A 16318-nucleotide genomic window follows, 5' to 3' on the forward strand; every position below is an offset into this window, starting at 1 on the left:
GCATCAAAAAACATAACACAAAGACTCATTGAAACAGCCCATTATATCCTTTATACTTCCCCAGAAAAGTAAATTTTTTTGTTAAACTACTAAAAAATAATACTTTCTATTCACATTGGGTTTGTGCCATTTAAGTACCTCACTGAAATATCATGGAAGATTGGCAAAGGTCTAACATTCTAGGGTTCTCATGGCATGGCTTTTGTCCATTAGCTGAGGGGTGCTTGCTTCTCTGTAGAGGTTCCTTTCTTTCTTCTCTGGGAAAGCATTTTTAGTCTGGGAGGTTTGTGCTCAACTCTTGACTCAGGTATTTTTGAACTCAGGATTACCCAGGGGACAACCCTCAAGTCTAGAAACATCCATTCTTAGAACCTCTAATCTTTGATTTGGGTTCAGAAAAGGAAATAGGAAAAAAAAAGTTCAGCCAGGATTAGGAGGTCCAGTCTCACCTGGGCATTCACAGGACGCTCAAGTCTAAGGGTGAGGACTGGTAGAGATCTGCATTAAACCCCTTTTGCCTACAAGATAAAGTAAGTAAAAGAGACAACATATTCCCAGCTCACTCTTACAGATGACAGAGGGGGTGGATTCTCTGACCAAACTGCTTCAGTCAACCAGTCATAAGGAGGTAGCCTTAACTACTGACAACCAATCAAAGGATCTCACTGTATCTTTTCTGCACTATATGTTTTGCTTTCTCAGTAATCTCTTCAAGGGACTGGTGGAATTACCAAATCAAGTGCCTTCCTGATTACCCTCAATACATAAATTGATAACATGTTTTACATTGATTATATTTTAGGTACAGCTGGGAACATAACATATAACCCCTCCCAACCTGGTAATATCTAGCCTAATATTTTCCACATAGTACACTTTAAAATGTTTTTTAATTGAATTTAACTCATACCTTCTAAATGAAAAGACTTGTTTGTTCATTGTTAGTTTATCAAAGCACTCTATTCAAACTAGTTATCTTTAACAAACTTGTGAGATGAAAGGTTTTCTTAGAATCAATTGTCTAATTTGTTTTGTTTTGTTTTGTTTTAGGCAATTGGGGTTAAGTGACTTGCCCAGGGTCACACAGCTAGTAAGTGTCAAGTGTTTGGTCTGAGGCCGGATTTGAACTCAGGTTCTCCTGACTTCAGGGCTGGTGCTCTATCCACTGCGCCGCCTAGCTGCCCCTCTAATAAGTTTTAAAAAGAACTTTTGCACACTTTCACATGGACACAGTCTACTCAGGTATTGAAAATGGGACTGATTAACAGCATGCAGAGAAAAAAAAATATGTCCTGGACCCAAAGACTATCCCCAGAAAAACATCATGCAATCATTGAGTTCCACACAAAGGCAAGCAGTTGTATTTAAAGCTTCATCCACATGAGGCTCCTGCCAAGAGCTCTTAACCCTGACCTGGAGTGACTGCTTTCAGGAGTTTAGAAAATAACACAGGCTTAGAGCAACCTGAGCATTTGTTAGCTTGGTAACAAGGGATGCTTCAGGGCTCTTGCTGTCCCTTTTGAGTAGCTGCCAAGCTACAGTCCTCTCTACATTCCCTCAAGTGTGTCTCAGTAACTAGCTTTGGGAAAATGGCCTTTGTGTTTTTCTGAGTTGAGAACCCAGTTGAAATTAATAGGTTTGGAGTTTCAGCCCAAGTTGAACCTTTTGGTTCAAGTTTATTTGGTCTTGGCAAACATGCCTTCCTGTTTTCAAAGGAGAAAAGGCTTTAAAGATTTCTTCTTCTTCTTCTTCTTCTTCTTCTTCTTCTTCTTCTTCTTCTTCTTCTTCTTCTTCTTCTTCTTCTTCTTTTTTAAGAAAAGCTCAAAAGGCATCTTAGACATCAAATAGCTCTTACAACACAACCTTTTGATGATTTCAGTGTAAATGAAACAGAAACATATGGATTCCATTTCCAGAAATTACACATGGTCCCCCAAATTAAGGGAAAATGTACTCAGCACAATGTCTTCTGGGTGTTGTGGAGCCCCAAACATCAGAAGAAGAGTTGGAAGCTGATGACTCCAGTATATTTACCCATCTCTATTTATAACACTGGCAAAATGCCCTTGATTCACGAAGGCTCCTAAGCAGCTTGCATCTGTTGGTCTGGCAACAAACAGCAGCAACTTCCAAGATAACTTTGCTCAGGTCCTTCTGAGCTCAATCTGAGAACAAGGACCCCATAGCCTTTGTTCAATCAGTTCTCCCATAGAGCTGGTTTTATTTGCCACTATTGATAAAACCCTGGGTTATTAGAGCTGGAAAACCTTAGATTTCTTACAAGCGATTCTTAATCTGAGGTCTGTGAACTTGTTTTAAAAAATATTTTGATAACTATATTTCAGTATAATTGGTTCCCTTTGTAATCCTGTGTATTTTGTTTTATTCATTTAAAAACCTTTTTTCCCTGAGAAAAGGTCTACAGGATTCATGACTTCAACAAGGGTACACAACACCAAAAATGCTTAGGAGCTCCTGATTAGTCCAACTCCCTCATTTTACAGATGAGGAAGCAGAAATGAGGAAGCAGCAAATCACCACTGAATCCTATCTGTATCATTTGTGAGACAATTCCTGAATTTCTTCTACTTCCCAAGATGCCATGAAGAATCTTTTGACTCAATACAATACTTTAAAGAGCCCAACACAGTAGGATGTTTCATCAGCAGATCAGAACCCACATTTTGACTGACAAAGATACCTCCACTCTCACTGAAAAATTCCAGGCTATTTTTACCTTTCACAAAACTGGGGATGTTGCATCCGTGTTCCACACTAAACTTTTTATTAAAGGAATAAATCAGATTGGTTTTATGGAATAAAAGACATGTTGTTGTTTTTCCCTATGGTCTGTCTCATTGATGCAGTGTTACTGGTCTTATTCCATGAATCTGTTCTAAGCCTACACAAAGCCATGTGAGATTTTTTTTTTCCCCAGTGGCCATAGCAGAAGTACAAAGTTGACATTACTGAGGTTTAATAAAAACAAATTGACAGGATAATTGACTCTCTTCAAAATAATTACAGAGAATTATACAATTTTTAAGTTGAAAGACACTGTGTAATTTCTTCTTTCTGCCTATCTAAAATGAGATTCAATATGTTTAACCTTCATGAGAAGTTTCCTCTCCAGCAAGGCAGTTGGTTTTCCAAAAGGTGATCTTTGGGCCAATTCTGAAATGTCTACAATATGACTTGAAAAAAAAATTTACTGTCTTTAAACTCCAAGGTACTCAAAAGTCTATACCATTGCATAGAACACCTTTCAGTAAACTAAAAGACAATAAATCCACTTAGAAATCCTCACTTTAGAAAATAACAACTCTATCCAACCTTGTCCCTTCCTTGTACCACACCATCCCTTCCTTTTGCCTCCTTTTCAGATTCCTTTTGTCTTTCCCACACCATAAATACAAGTGTTATTTTAGGCAATTTTAAACTTCTTCTTTTCTACGTATACTATCTATTTAGGTAATCTCATCCATTTCTATGATCACATTTGTCATTTTACATGACTGACTCCCAAATATATACTCAGTTTTCTCTCTAAGGCTCAGTCCTACATTTACCAGGTGTTGCATAATCTGCCAAATATTTGAAACTCAATATGTCAAAAATTAGCCTTGTCATCTATCCCCCCAAAACTGTTATTCCTTCCTTCTTTTAATGGCACCACCATGTTCTTATTCACTCATGCTTAAAACCTCAGGGTTTTCTTTAATACTTTCCATTTCCCCACACCCAAATTCAATCAATTGCCACATCCTGTGAGTAATAATTCCTTAATATCTCTCAAATCTGGCCCTTTCGTTCTATTTAGACTGCAACCAACTCCTTTAAGGTTGTGTTACTTCTTGTCTGGATTATTACAACAGTCAATAAATCAAGCATTTGTTAAAAACCTAGTACGTGTGATGCAATATGATTGTTACTGGGGATTCAGAAACAAAAAGGAAATAGTCCCTTCAAGGAATATAAATTATGTTGAAGAAAATATTCAAAATAAATATCAATGGGGGGATGAGGGCACTAGCAGCTGGAAGGATAAGGAAGGGTTCATGCTGAAGGTGCCCTTTAAATAGAATTTAAAAAAAAACCCAATGGATTCTAAGAGGTGGGGATGAGGCAGAAATTAATTCTAAGCATAGGAGACATCCATCTAGTACAAAGGCACAAATATGAGAGATAGAGTGTCATGTGTGAGGAACAACAAGATGGCCAGTTTTATTGGACCATGGATGTGGGAAGGAAAGTAATATACAATAAAGTTGAGCTCAAAAAGTAAAGGGATCTGAAAGCTTACATAGGAATTTATATTTGATCCTAGAAATACCAGGAAGCAACTATAGTTTATTGAGCAGGGTGCAGAAAGAAAATTGCTTTGGTACCTGTGGGGAGGACAGATATTTCAGGGGAAAGATTACAATCAAGGAGACCAATTAGGAGGTTATTGCAATAGTACAATCAGAACCTAAAGTAGGGTGGTGACTATGTGAACAGAGAAGAGAGGATGGATTTGAGATATATTGTTAAGGTAGAAACAACAGAACAACAAACAACAGAACAACAAGATTCTTTTCTGCATAAAATAAACATATTAAAGGACTTGGACAAGCCAGGCCTCCTTATATAAACTATCCAATCCCCCTAGCAACTATCTGAAAGAGATCACAGAAATACAAATTATAAATAAAACTGAAAATTAAATGTAATTAAACCCCTCTATCCAAGAGAAAACTGTATCGAAAGATAGCCAGAAACTTGCAGAGGTTGGTAGAAAGGTCACACCAAGGAAACCAGTTGTACAGCTCAGGAAAAAAAAAAAAGACCACAGGCAGTTAGGAGTGAAGAGAGGAGCCACACTAGTTAAATTGGTGTGAACTTATGCAAACAAATCTAAAGTCATAAATCAGTCTGAAAGGGGGGACCAAAAACCAGCACGAGGTTCAGTAATAAGGAACCAGAAGCTATAGCAGGGTGGAAACACCCAGGAATACCAAAGCCAAAATCCAGAGTAGTCAAGAACAAATCAAAAAATTATGTAGGTAGCCAGTAAGAAAGAGTACAAGTACCAAGGAACTACAATCAGGATCATAAAAGACACAATAGTCACAACTTTAAAGCAAAGGAGATCTTGGAATATATTCCAAAAGACAAAATATAAAGATTTACACTCAAGAACAACTTACTCTGCAAAACTGGGTATAATAATAGAAGAGGAAGATGAACCATTAATATAAATGAATCCTATACAGCATTTAGATGAAAAGAACAGATGAGAATAAAATTAAATGATTATGAGTATTTATATTCAAATGGATGGGGAGAAGAGATAAGTGTCACTTTAGAATGATTTTATCTTCAAGGGTGACAGAAGCATTTCAGTAAGATAAACACAGGGTCTAAGTGTGATTTTCCTCTCTGTTTTGTTGGTTTTAAGAGATGAAATAAATTGGAGGAATAAAGGAATATGCTAGGGAAGGAATAAAATAAATAAAGGAACATTATTTCACATAAAGGATATGGGGGGAGGGAGTATGTAGACAAGAGGAAAGGGTAGTAGGAATGGATATTTCATGGCTTTGTAGTAAGATAGTAGCTAGCTTTTATACAGCACTTCGATATTGTGAAAGTGCTTTAGGTATGTTATCACATTTGATCCTAACAATATCTCATGGAGGTGGATGACAGTATTATTCCCACTTTACAGAAGAATAAATTAAGGCCAAGAGAGATTAAGTGATTTGCCAAGAATCACATGACTAGTAAGTGTCTGAGGCAGGTTTCAAACTCAAGTCTTCCCAGTTCAGCACTCTTTATTCTTATCTGAAAAAGACAAGGAAAGAATGAACACAGAGAGAATATAATATAGAAAAACATTAAACTCAATAAGGAAAGATTTGAGGAAACAGAAGGAGGAGAAAGGCATGTGATGGCAAATGTTTGACAACCAGCTCTCTAGAGAGGAAAAAAATGTGCCTGACACAGTTGGAAGTGCAATCTGCAATATCAACATTTTCTCCAACATTTTCTTAAGTCTAATCAACCAACAAATCAACAAATCAAGGCTCAATTAGTAAAATTGCTGATTTCTGAGGTACAAAATTTCTGAAAATTTATCATTAGGCTCTCCTCAGCTCCAGCACACCCCTGGGGGGGGGGGAAGAGGAAGAATAGTGTCAAGGAAAGAAAAGTCATAAGCAAAGCAAACTTCAAATTCAGGAGATTGATTACAAAATCAAGATTAAGAGGAAAGAAAGTATAAAAATTAGAGATCTGACTTGGGTTCGTGAAGAAGGGAATAAATCATAAAAATTATTAGATAATTTTATTAAAGGGAAGGACAACAATGAGACAAGATGATAAACTTTGGAAAGCAAAGAAGAAATTTTATATCCTTAGGGAAAAAGTTATATCTCTAAATTATTTCAAAAAGCGTAAGAGACATGAATCAAACATGAAGCTAGGGAAAAAAAACAAGCAAAAGGAACACACTAAATACCAAAGTAGAAATTTTTTTTTTAGGCAATTGGGGTTAAGTGACTTGCCTAGGGTCACACAGCTAGTAAGTGTCAAGTGTTTGGTCTGAGGCTGGATTTGAACTCAGGTCCTCCTGACTTCAAGGCCAGTACTCTATTCACTGCGCCACCTAGCTGCCCCCCAAAGTAGAAATTTTTTAAAAATCAAAGAAGTAAAGAAAATTGAAAACAAAAATATCATTGAATTTACAAATATAATTTGGACCTGGTTTCCAAAAACAAAAGACCAAAAACAAAACAAAAACCTAATAAAATAGGGAAAAAACAGGTGACCTAATCTGATGAAAAGAGAGGAAGACCAAATTGCTAATATTGAAAATGAAAAAGGAGAATTCACAAAGGAAGAAGAAATAGAAATTTTCAGAAACCATTATGTTAAATTATAAGACTAATATGGCAACAAACCTGGCAAGCAAAATAAAATGAAATGATATTTACAAAAATATATAATAGCCATGTTAACAGAATAAGAAATAGGCAATTTAAATCACATAATCTCAGAAAGATCAGTTGAATAGGACATAAAGGAACTCACAAAGAAAAAGAACCCTGAACCATATCAGCAAGCAGGGTGTTCCTCTGATAAGCTAGGTCACACTTCTAACACACACACATACACTGTTACCCCTCAGAGCTGTGCTCCTCACCAGGCTTGCTCACTGGGCTTCTGGTGTCTCTTCCCACATTTTGTGATCTTACAAGGCCCTGTACCTTGTACAGGAAACAATCAGAAAGTCATACTGTAGGGGCAGCTAGGTGGAGCAATGGATAGAGCACCCACCCTGGAGTCAGGAGGACCTGAGTTCAAATCCAGCTCGAGACACATAACACTTACTAGCTGCGTGACCCTGGGCAAGTCACTTAACCCCATTGCTTACCAAAAAAGGGGAAAAAAAGAAAAAGTAGCACTGTGCCAAAAACAGACTTGCCTAGATGGCTATGTATTCATGAGTTGGACTGTTGGGTGAAGAAGGGCACTGATTGACCCTCCAGACCTCAGAGTTCTTACACCTCATGAACAGCAGGAAGGAAAAAAGATATTTGTCCTGTTGACAGCTTTTTGTATGTACACTCATTTCTGACTCAGCAGCCAATTAGAAAGATTTCCATTCTCACCTGGTAAGGCTACAGAAAAGTCACAAAATATCTCTGTATACTTTAAAATGGGGTGGGGGGGGCCAGAGCCTCCCATTCTGCTTTTCTAGAAGAAACCTAGAAGCAGGGTCCCTAAGCATCCACATGGGTTGTCACCAGGCTGGGCAGACTACACATACTTACGAATTCATACCAGGAACAATTATACATGTATATGTGTGTATAAAAACACATATTAACATTTTCTCCAACACATATATGCATACATAAAGTTATGATCTCTCTCCTGATTTACATGTCCATGTCTTCAGCTATCTGCCATACATTTACACTTAGATGTACCATCATAACCTCAGATTCAATAGATTTAAAGTTGAGGCTTTCTCCACCCTCTTCAAACCAGCTCTCCCTTTAACTTCTGTATTTCTGTCAACAGAATCATTGTTATCCCAGAAACCTTGAATTTCTCTAATTCATCACTCTGCCTAACTCATCTCAATATCAAATATTACCTGAAGGTCTGTGAAATCTCCCTTCATAATGTTTCTTGTATCTGTTCTTGTTGCTACCATCCTTGCTCAAGCATTATTGCCATGGGGTCTCAGACATGGATAACTGAAACAGCCTCCATTAGTCTTCAAGTATAAGTCAAACAACCATAAATGTTGAAGAATTGTCTCATGCTTAAGAAGAAACTGAATTAGATTACCATCATATCTTTTCTGACTTGAAGATCCTTTAATTCTGTTGTCACATTGTTCTCCCTATTTAAAAGTTACTTATTGATCTTTCCCTCAGGATAAAGTCTGAACTCCTTAGATTAAAACTTTTTTAAACAAATGCTTTTTTGAAAATTATATTTTTTATCTTGTGATTTTTCAAGGACTTCCTTCACCCTATCATAAAATTCTCCCTTATAACAAAGAAATATAGTTAAGTAAAATAAACCAGGACATTAGCCATATCTTCATCATGCTATACTTATTTGTCCATTCCCTAGACTGAAAGGTGTAAAGTCTGCTTCCCTAGCAGTCCTTTGGAATCATAACTGCTCACTGCCAGACCATATTTCAAGGCACCCTACAATCTTATCTTCCATTATTCCCAGGACAAAACTTCTATTCCAATGTGGGTGGTCTAGCCATTGTTCCCTTAATATGTCATGCTCAGTGCTGCCTTCTTGTCTTTGTTCATACCTAGAACAAACAGTGCATGATACATTACAGGTAATAGAGCAGAAGTAGAGCCAAGATGATGGAGTAAAAATAGTGACTTGCTTAGCTCTCCCCAAACCCCTCCAAAACCAGTAAAAATGGCTCTAAACAAATTCTAGAGCAGCAGAAGCCACAAAAAGACAGAGTGAAACAAATCTCCAGCCCAGGACAACCTGGAAGGTTAGCAGGAAAGATCTGTTGTGCCAGGCTGGGAGAGGAGCACAGTTCAATGTGGGCCCTGCAGGCAAAGACCAGGCCTTAGCAAACCTGGAGCAGGCCTCAGGGGACTGAATAACAGGCAGCTGTGGTGGTTTCCTGACTTATCAACCCACAAATACCAAAGACAACTTAGAAAGTCACTAGGAAAGTTCTATCAGACCTGAGTGACAGAGGAGCTCAGTCCAGCCCCATTCCCAGCACAGCTCTGGGGCAGTGGCTACTTCGGGAGCTCTCAGCCAACAGACTGAGGAGGGAGCAAGTGGCTGATCAGAGGGGAATTGCAGGAATCTTTTTGCTGGCTCTAAGGCAGGATTCTCTTGTTTTGCCCATGCTTGGATCTGGGTCACAGTTCTGGGTAGCAGTCCTGGGACGAGGAGGAGCATTGGCATAGTAGAGCTTGTGGTGGCAGTGAAGAGGTAATCCTCCTCACAATTCAAAGGCAGAAAAGAGCACTTGTGGTCCGTCATAGACCAAAGGACAGGCCAGGAAAGGAGTAAACACCTCACCCTTGATTGTACCACCTTGGAAGAAATGAAAATTTACAGGTCCCTAGAAGTATCTCTGAAAACAGTTGTACAAAACCCCCGAAGCTTGGGACAGTACATTCTCCACACTGAAAGCAAACCCCCACCTTAACAAAGAGTTTAAAAGTCAAATAATTGGCTAGGAACATGAGCAAACTGGGCAAAAAAAAAATCAGACCATAGAATCTTACTTTGGTGACAAAGAAGATCAAAACGTACCACCAGAAGAAGACAACTAAGTCAAAGCTCCTACATCCAAAGCCTCCAAAAAATACGAATTGGTCCCAGGCCATGGAAGAGCTCAAAAGGGATTTTGAGAAGGAGGCAAGAGAAGTAGAGGAAAAACTGGGAAGAGAAATGAGAGTAGTGCAGAAAATCATGAAAAACAAGTCAACAGCTTGCTAAAGGAGACCCAAAAATATACTGAAGAAAATAACACTTTAAAAAATAGACTAACCCAAAAGGCAAAAGAGGTCCGAAAAGCCAATGAGGAGAAGAATGCCTTCAAAAGCAGAATTGGCCAAATGGAAAAGGAAGTCCAAAAGCTTGGTGAAGAAAATACTTCCTTAAAAATTATAATGGAGCAAATGGAAGTTAATGACCTTATGAAAAATAAGAAATTATAAAAGAAAACCAAAAATCAAAAAATAGAAGACAATGTGAAATATCTCATTGGAAAAACAACTGACCTGGAAAATAGATAAAGGAGAGATAATTTAAAAATTATTGGACTACCTGAAAGCCATGATAAAAAAAAAAAGAAGGAAAACTGCCCTGATATTCTAGAACCAGAGGATAAAGTAGAAATTGAAAGAATCCACCAGTCACCTCCTGAAAGACATTCCCAAAAGAAAACTCCTAGGAATATTATAGCCAAATTCTAGAGTTCCCAGGTCAAGGAGAAAATATTGCAAGCAGCCAGAAAGAAACAATTCAAGTATTGAAGAAACACAATCAGGATAACACAAGATTTAGCAGCTTCTACATTAAGGGATCACAGGGCTTTTAATATGATAGTCTGAAGGGCAAAGGAGATAGGACTACAACCAAGAATCACTTACCCAGCAAAACTGAGTATAATCCTTCAGGGGAAAAAAATTGACATTCAGTGAAATAGAGGACTCTCAAGCATTCTTGATGAAAAGACCAGAGCTGAATAGAGAATTTGACTTTCAAATCCAAGAATCAAGAGAAGCATGAAAAGGTGAACAGGAAAGAGAAATCATGAGGGACTTATTAAAGTTGAACTGTTTACATTCCTACACAGAAAGATATTTGTAACTCATGAGACCTTTCTCAGTATTAAGGTGGTTGGAGGGAAAAATATATGTATATAAAATAGATAGATAGATAGATAGATAGATAGATAGATAGATAGATAGATAGATGGATGGATGGATGGAACAGGGTGAGTTGAAGATGAGTGGATGACATCTAAAAATAAAATTAAGGGATGGGTTAAAATTAAGAGAGGATTATACTGTGAGAAGGAGAAAGGGAGAGGTAGAATGGGGTAAATTATCTCACATAAAAGAGGCAAGAAAAAGCTTTTACAGTGGAGGGTAAGTGGGGGAAGGTGAGAGGGAATGAGTGAATCTTATTCTCATTGTATTTGGGTTAAGGAGGGAACAACATACACACTTAATTGGGTGTGGAAATCTATCTTAGTCTACAGGAAAATAGGGAAGAAGGGGATAAGAGGGGAGATGATAGAAGGGAGGGCAGATTGGGGAAGGGGGTAATCAGAAGCAAACACTTCTGAAGAATGACAGGCTCCAAGTAGAGAATAGAATAAATGGGATGTAGGATAGGATGAAGGGAAATGTAGTTTTTCACAACATGGCTATTATGGAAGTGTTTTGCAAGAGTACGCATGTACAACCTGTATCAAGTTGCTTGCCTTCTCAATGAGGGTGGGTGGGGAGGGAGGAAGGGAGAGAATTTAGAACTCAAAGTTTTAAAAACAGATGTTAAAAATTGTTTTTACATGCAACTGGGAAATAAGATATACAGGTAATGTGGTGTAGGCATCTATCCTGCCTTACAGGAAAATAGAAGTAGAAGGGGATAAGAGAATATAGTGGGGGATAGCAGGGAGGGCAGATTAGGGAAGGGATATTCAGAATGTACACTACTTTGGGGTGGAGAGAGGGAGGAGATGGAGAGAAAATGTGGAACTCAAAATCTTGTGGAAGTGAATGTCGAAAACTAAAAATAAATAAATAAATAATTTTTTTTAAAAAAGAAAAAAAATTTCAAAATGCATGACAACAAAAAAAAGAAGTAATATTAGATACAGATGTAGAAGATCTGGGGTCAACTCTTGACTCTACCACTTGCTACTTGTGTGACCTTGGGCAAGTACTTTAATCTTTCTGGATCTTAGCTTCTTCAGCTGTCAAAGGAGGAGTGGGGAGTTGGTTAGATGGCCTCTAAGATTCCTATTTTATTTTGTGATCCTGTATGTCTCCACCTACCCAAATCTTATCTGTTATTCAGTGTATATTTCAAATCCTACCTTCTTTAAGGAATCTTTCCAATCATTTCACTCCAAATTGATCTTGCCCTTTTTTAAATGCAAAGGACTGATAGTTGTACCACCCATTTTAGTATTTAGTTAATAATTCAAGGCATCATATGATTAACTGTTTCTTGAAGCTTTATCCAGTTTATCCAACTACATAATAGGTACTTTTGAGGGCAGATTTCCTATTCTATGCCTCTTACACCTTTTGTAATGGATAGAGAGCAGCTGCAGCCATTGGTTCAATCATGCCTCTGACACAAACTGGCAACACAACCCTGAGTAAGTCTCCTAACTTCTCAGTGTTCTAGGCAAGTCTCTGGCACCATAAATTGCACAGCAGGTGTCAATATGAATTAACAAAAGTTCTTTTCTGGTATTTCCCCAAAATTATAGATTTGTTTATACAGATACACGCATAAAACATAAATGCATACATATACATGTACACACACATGTGTAATATGCAATATGTGTGTATATGTATACACAAATACAGACACATATAGATATGTATATGTGTCTGTGATTATATACATGTATGTAGTATTGTATTATATCATGTTATAGTTATTCATAGCAGGGTCAGGATTAGGACCCAGATCTCCTATTCCTTAAGGAAGTACCTATTTCCCTACAACACACTGACTCCTCCCATGATAGGTAGTCCAAAAAAAAAAGTTTGTTTCATTGAATTGGGAATAAACATTTTCCAAATCATATTGTTCACAATCTACTTAAGACTAAATTTAGAAGGGCAAGTAGACTTTTGCTTGAGCAATAGCTCAAGAAAAATAATGACAAAACATATGACACATTCTTGCTGTTGAAGGAAAACTGGGTTACTCACTTATGATACAAATTGTTCCATGTACCTTTCATCCCTGTTACCAGGTGATATTGCCAAGGTCAGTGGTGACATTTTGATTTACCATTGAAACTATCCTATTAAAACTCATAGGCAAGGGAATTCTTAAACTGAAGTAGCAAAAAAGAAAATGAGACCCAAAAAAACATATTTCACAAAATAAAAAAGATTATTTTAATAATCTAATTTGTTTTCTACAGTTGTTGGAATACATTATTTATGTTTTGTTTTGTTTTTAACAAAAGCACCACCCAAGAAGCCCCAACAAATGACCAAGGATTAGCTTCCCAAACTCAGGTAATCATCATTTATTCTTCTTTCAGAAAAAAAAAACACAAGCCAGTGAGCCTTTGTTGTTTGCACTGGCTCCTACTAGTCCTGGTTCCAGATATGAAATGCAAATTTGGCTCTGAGTTAGAAGAATCTCCACTCAAAATGAGTCAAAAACACAGTTCTCTTGGCACTTAGGGAAATCCTTTTAAATGGTGATTTCAGCACTCTATAGACTTTTCTGGGGTTGCATAAAAGTGAACAGTTTTCACAGGTTTGCTTTGGCCTGCAGCAGGATTTTATTGAAAGTCACAGTTGTTTTAATGGGTACCACAGTTTGCCAGCTGAGAAGAGTAGAGACCTTTTGGCCAAATCAGTGAGAACTCTGTACATGTAAAACAGTCCAGAGGATGTCAGGAGTGCCTGTAAGGTGTGATTCTCCCCCCCACACACACACAACTTTAATCCTTTCCACATACACACCTTGCCAGATATAATGTTGGCTGCACACAACTGTTAACCCATCTATACATTTAATGTAAGCCTGCTGGTAAGGTCTGTCATTTGGTGAGCAAACAGACTGCTGCACTATCAGGGTTCAACTTTCTTCCCCACTTAGAACTTTTAAATTGCTCTGAGGTTACACCCATGCCTATTTTATCAAATCAGGGCAATAGTAGGGAGATAGGCTAGGATAAGCTGATATGCTCCCTGTAAGGAGACCAAATAAGGATTTTTGTGTGTGACCCAAACCTCTTTTGAACTTGCCATTTGGAAAGTGTGGTATAATACCAAGAAAACTGATATAAGAGTGAAGAGTCTTTGGTTAGAGTCCCAGATCTGTCACCTCAATGACTTTGACCTTCTGGGTCTCAGTTTCCTCATCTATAAAATGTGACATTGGCCCAGATAGTATCTAAGGTCTCCTCTATTTCTAAGATTCTATGAATCTATGAGATCTTTCATTTAAGAAGATTCTGAATCATAATAACTGACATTTATAAAGCACTTTATATATATTTTCTCATTTAATCCTCACACCGACCCTGTGGGGTAGGTGCTATCCATTTCACAAATTTAAAAAAAAAGAAATTCCAATTTAATTTAATTCAATAAGTATTTATTGGGCACCTGCTAAGATCACATACTATGCTAGGAGCTTGGGATACAAAGATGAACATGAAATAGTCCTGGTTCTCAATGAGTTCACATTCTAATCCCCAAAAGTTCACCATGTTGCCACTATGAGAATAGAATTCTTAGTTGTTATCTTAGGACCAGGAGAAGGAAAAGTTGGCCAGGTGTAAAACAATTTCAAAGGATTAATTTTATCATCACTAAGTTATACTTTTCTGGAGTTAAGGTGGAATCATACTGACACATAGTATATTCTTATAATGAGACAAGAAGGAAGCATACTGAACTGACATTCTACAATGTATCTTGTTTTTCCTTCAGTGTGATATAATTCTTCACTAACAAACTGCTCTCCTTAATAGTCTTACTTTACATATTTGTCCATTTGATAAATCCTAGAGATTTATCACCATGAGCAAATGCAAAAAGTATGTTAAAGTTTTGGTTTAAATGAGGGGTCCTTGCTTTTTATTGTCTCAAACTTAAAGGAGAAAACAAGTCCCATTTTGAAAAATGTGCCCAAAACTCTTCAAAAAAGGTATTTTTTATTTATAAATAGCTCTTGTAGTAACATTTCACTAAGCAGGAAAAGTAATGCGTAACAGAGAAAAACTGACCATGAAAATAGACTTTTATTAGCTGCTCCACTAAAAGGAATGTTTCATACCAACCAGAACTGAGTCAGAAACTTGCTATTTTACAACCTGCATCTTCCCTTCAATTATATTGGCTTTTATGTTTTTACTTTGAATTCCCCTGAGTCAGACAATCCTTAAACCTCAAGATTATTATAAACAGGAAACTGTACCAAAATTACAAGCAGAAAGTCTCAACCTAGCATTAACTATACCATTGATGAAATCTATGCTTCAAGTTCCGGAGAAGTTCCAAGGACTGTTTAATTCTCAGAGAGTTCAACATCCCACTGTGTAAAAGGGAATGTGACTTCTCTGGCTATAAAAGGAAAGAGGGTGTCTTCTGTACCCATTATACTATACTCCCTTGGAGTCATGCTAAGTTTAATGAGGTAGAACTTTATCCCTTGGGCAGAAGCACTGATCAGCAGTCAGTGACCGGCATGGGTCCACTGACTCTGAGTTGTCTTCCCTGCCAAGGCTCATAGTTACTGCTAAAATACCACAGATTATATACAATCTCTTGAACAATCCACAGAATGAAAGAGCAGAGCTGCTATAGAGTCATCCACTCCTAAGCAGCAGAGAGAATACCCACCACGGGCTCTCTCCCATCCAGTGATGTGCTGGCTTCAGCTCAAACTGGCTTGGGAGAGTCAATTATTAAATTTTCAGAGTGAGCATTTTACACCTTGAAAATCAATGAAACTACAATTTGGGACTTGATTTATTGTTTTGTTCAATGTCTAGATTTGAATGTGATAGAGAAATATTAATAATGCAGATTAAAAAGTATGTGATGTGTACTTCCCTCCCCCACCCCACCCAAAGCTAGTTGTTAAATATCAGCATAGCTCTGCCTCTCACTCTGCTCAAAGCACCAGACAGAATATTGTTTCAAAGTCAGCTTTCTGGCTAATTATTCTTCTAAATAAACAGTCCTAAGTGAGCAAAGAGAAATAAGTAGACTAGGGCACCAAATATTTAGGGGATGCTTTGTGCCCCATAGTGTCAGACTGAGCTGATCTGTCAAACTGCTGGAATCACTGCAAGTCCTTGTGATGTCCGGGCCTGGAGTCAGGAAGACCTAAGTTCAAATCTGACCTTAACACCAACTAACTCTGTATGATGCTTGGCATGTTATTTAACTTCTGTCTGCCTCAGTTTCTTCAACTGTCAAATGGGGATAATAATAGCACTGGACCTCCCAAAATTGTTGTGAGGATAAAATGAGATAATATTTGTAAAATGCTTAGCATAGTGCTTGGTACATGGTAGGTGCTTATTATTTAT

This window comes from Phascolarctos cinereus, unplaced genomic scaffold, assembly GCF_003287225.1.
Source record: "Phascolarctos cinereus isolate Bilbo 61053 unplaced genomic scaffold, phaCin_HiC Scaffold_4;HRSCAF=312, whole genome shotgun sequence".
Taxonomy (NCBI): domain Eukaryota; kingdom Metazoa; phylum Chordata; class Mammalia; order Diprotodontia; family Phascolarctidae; genus Phascolarctos; species Phascolarctos cinereus.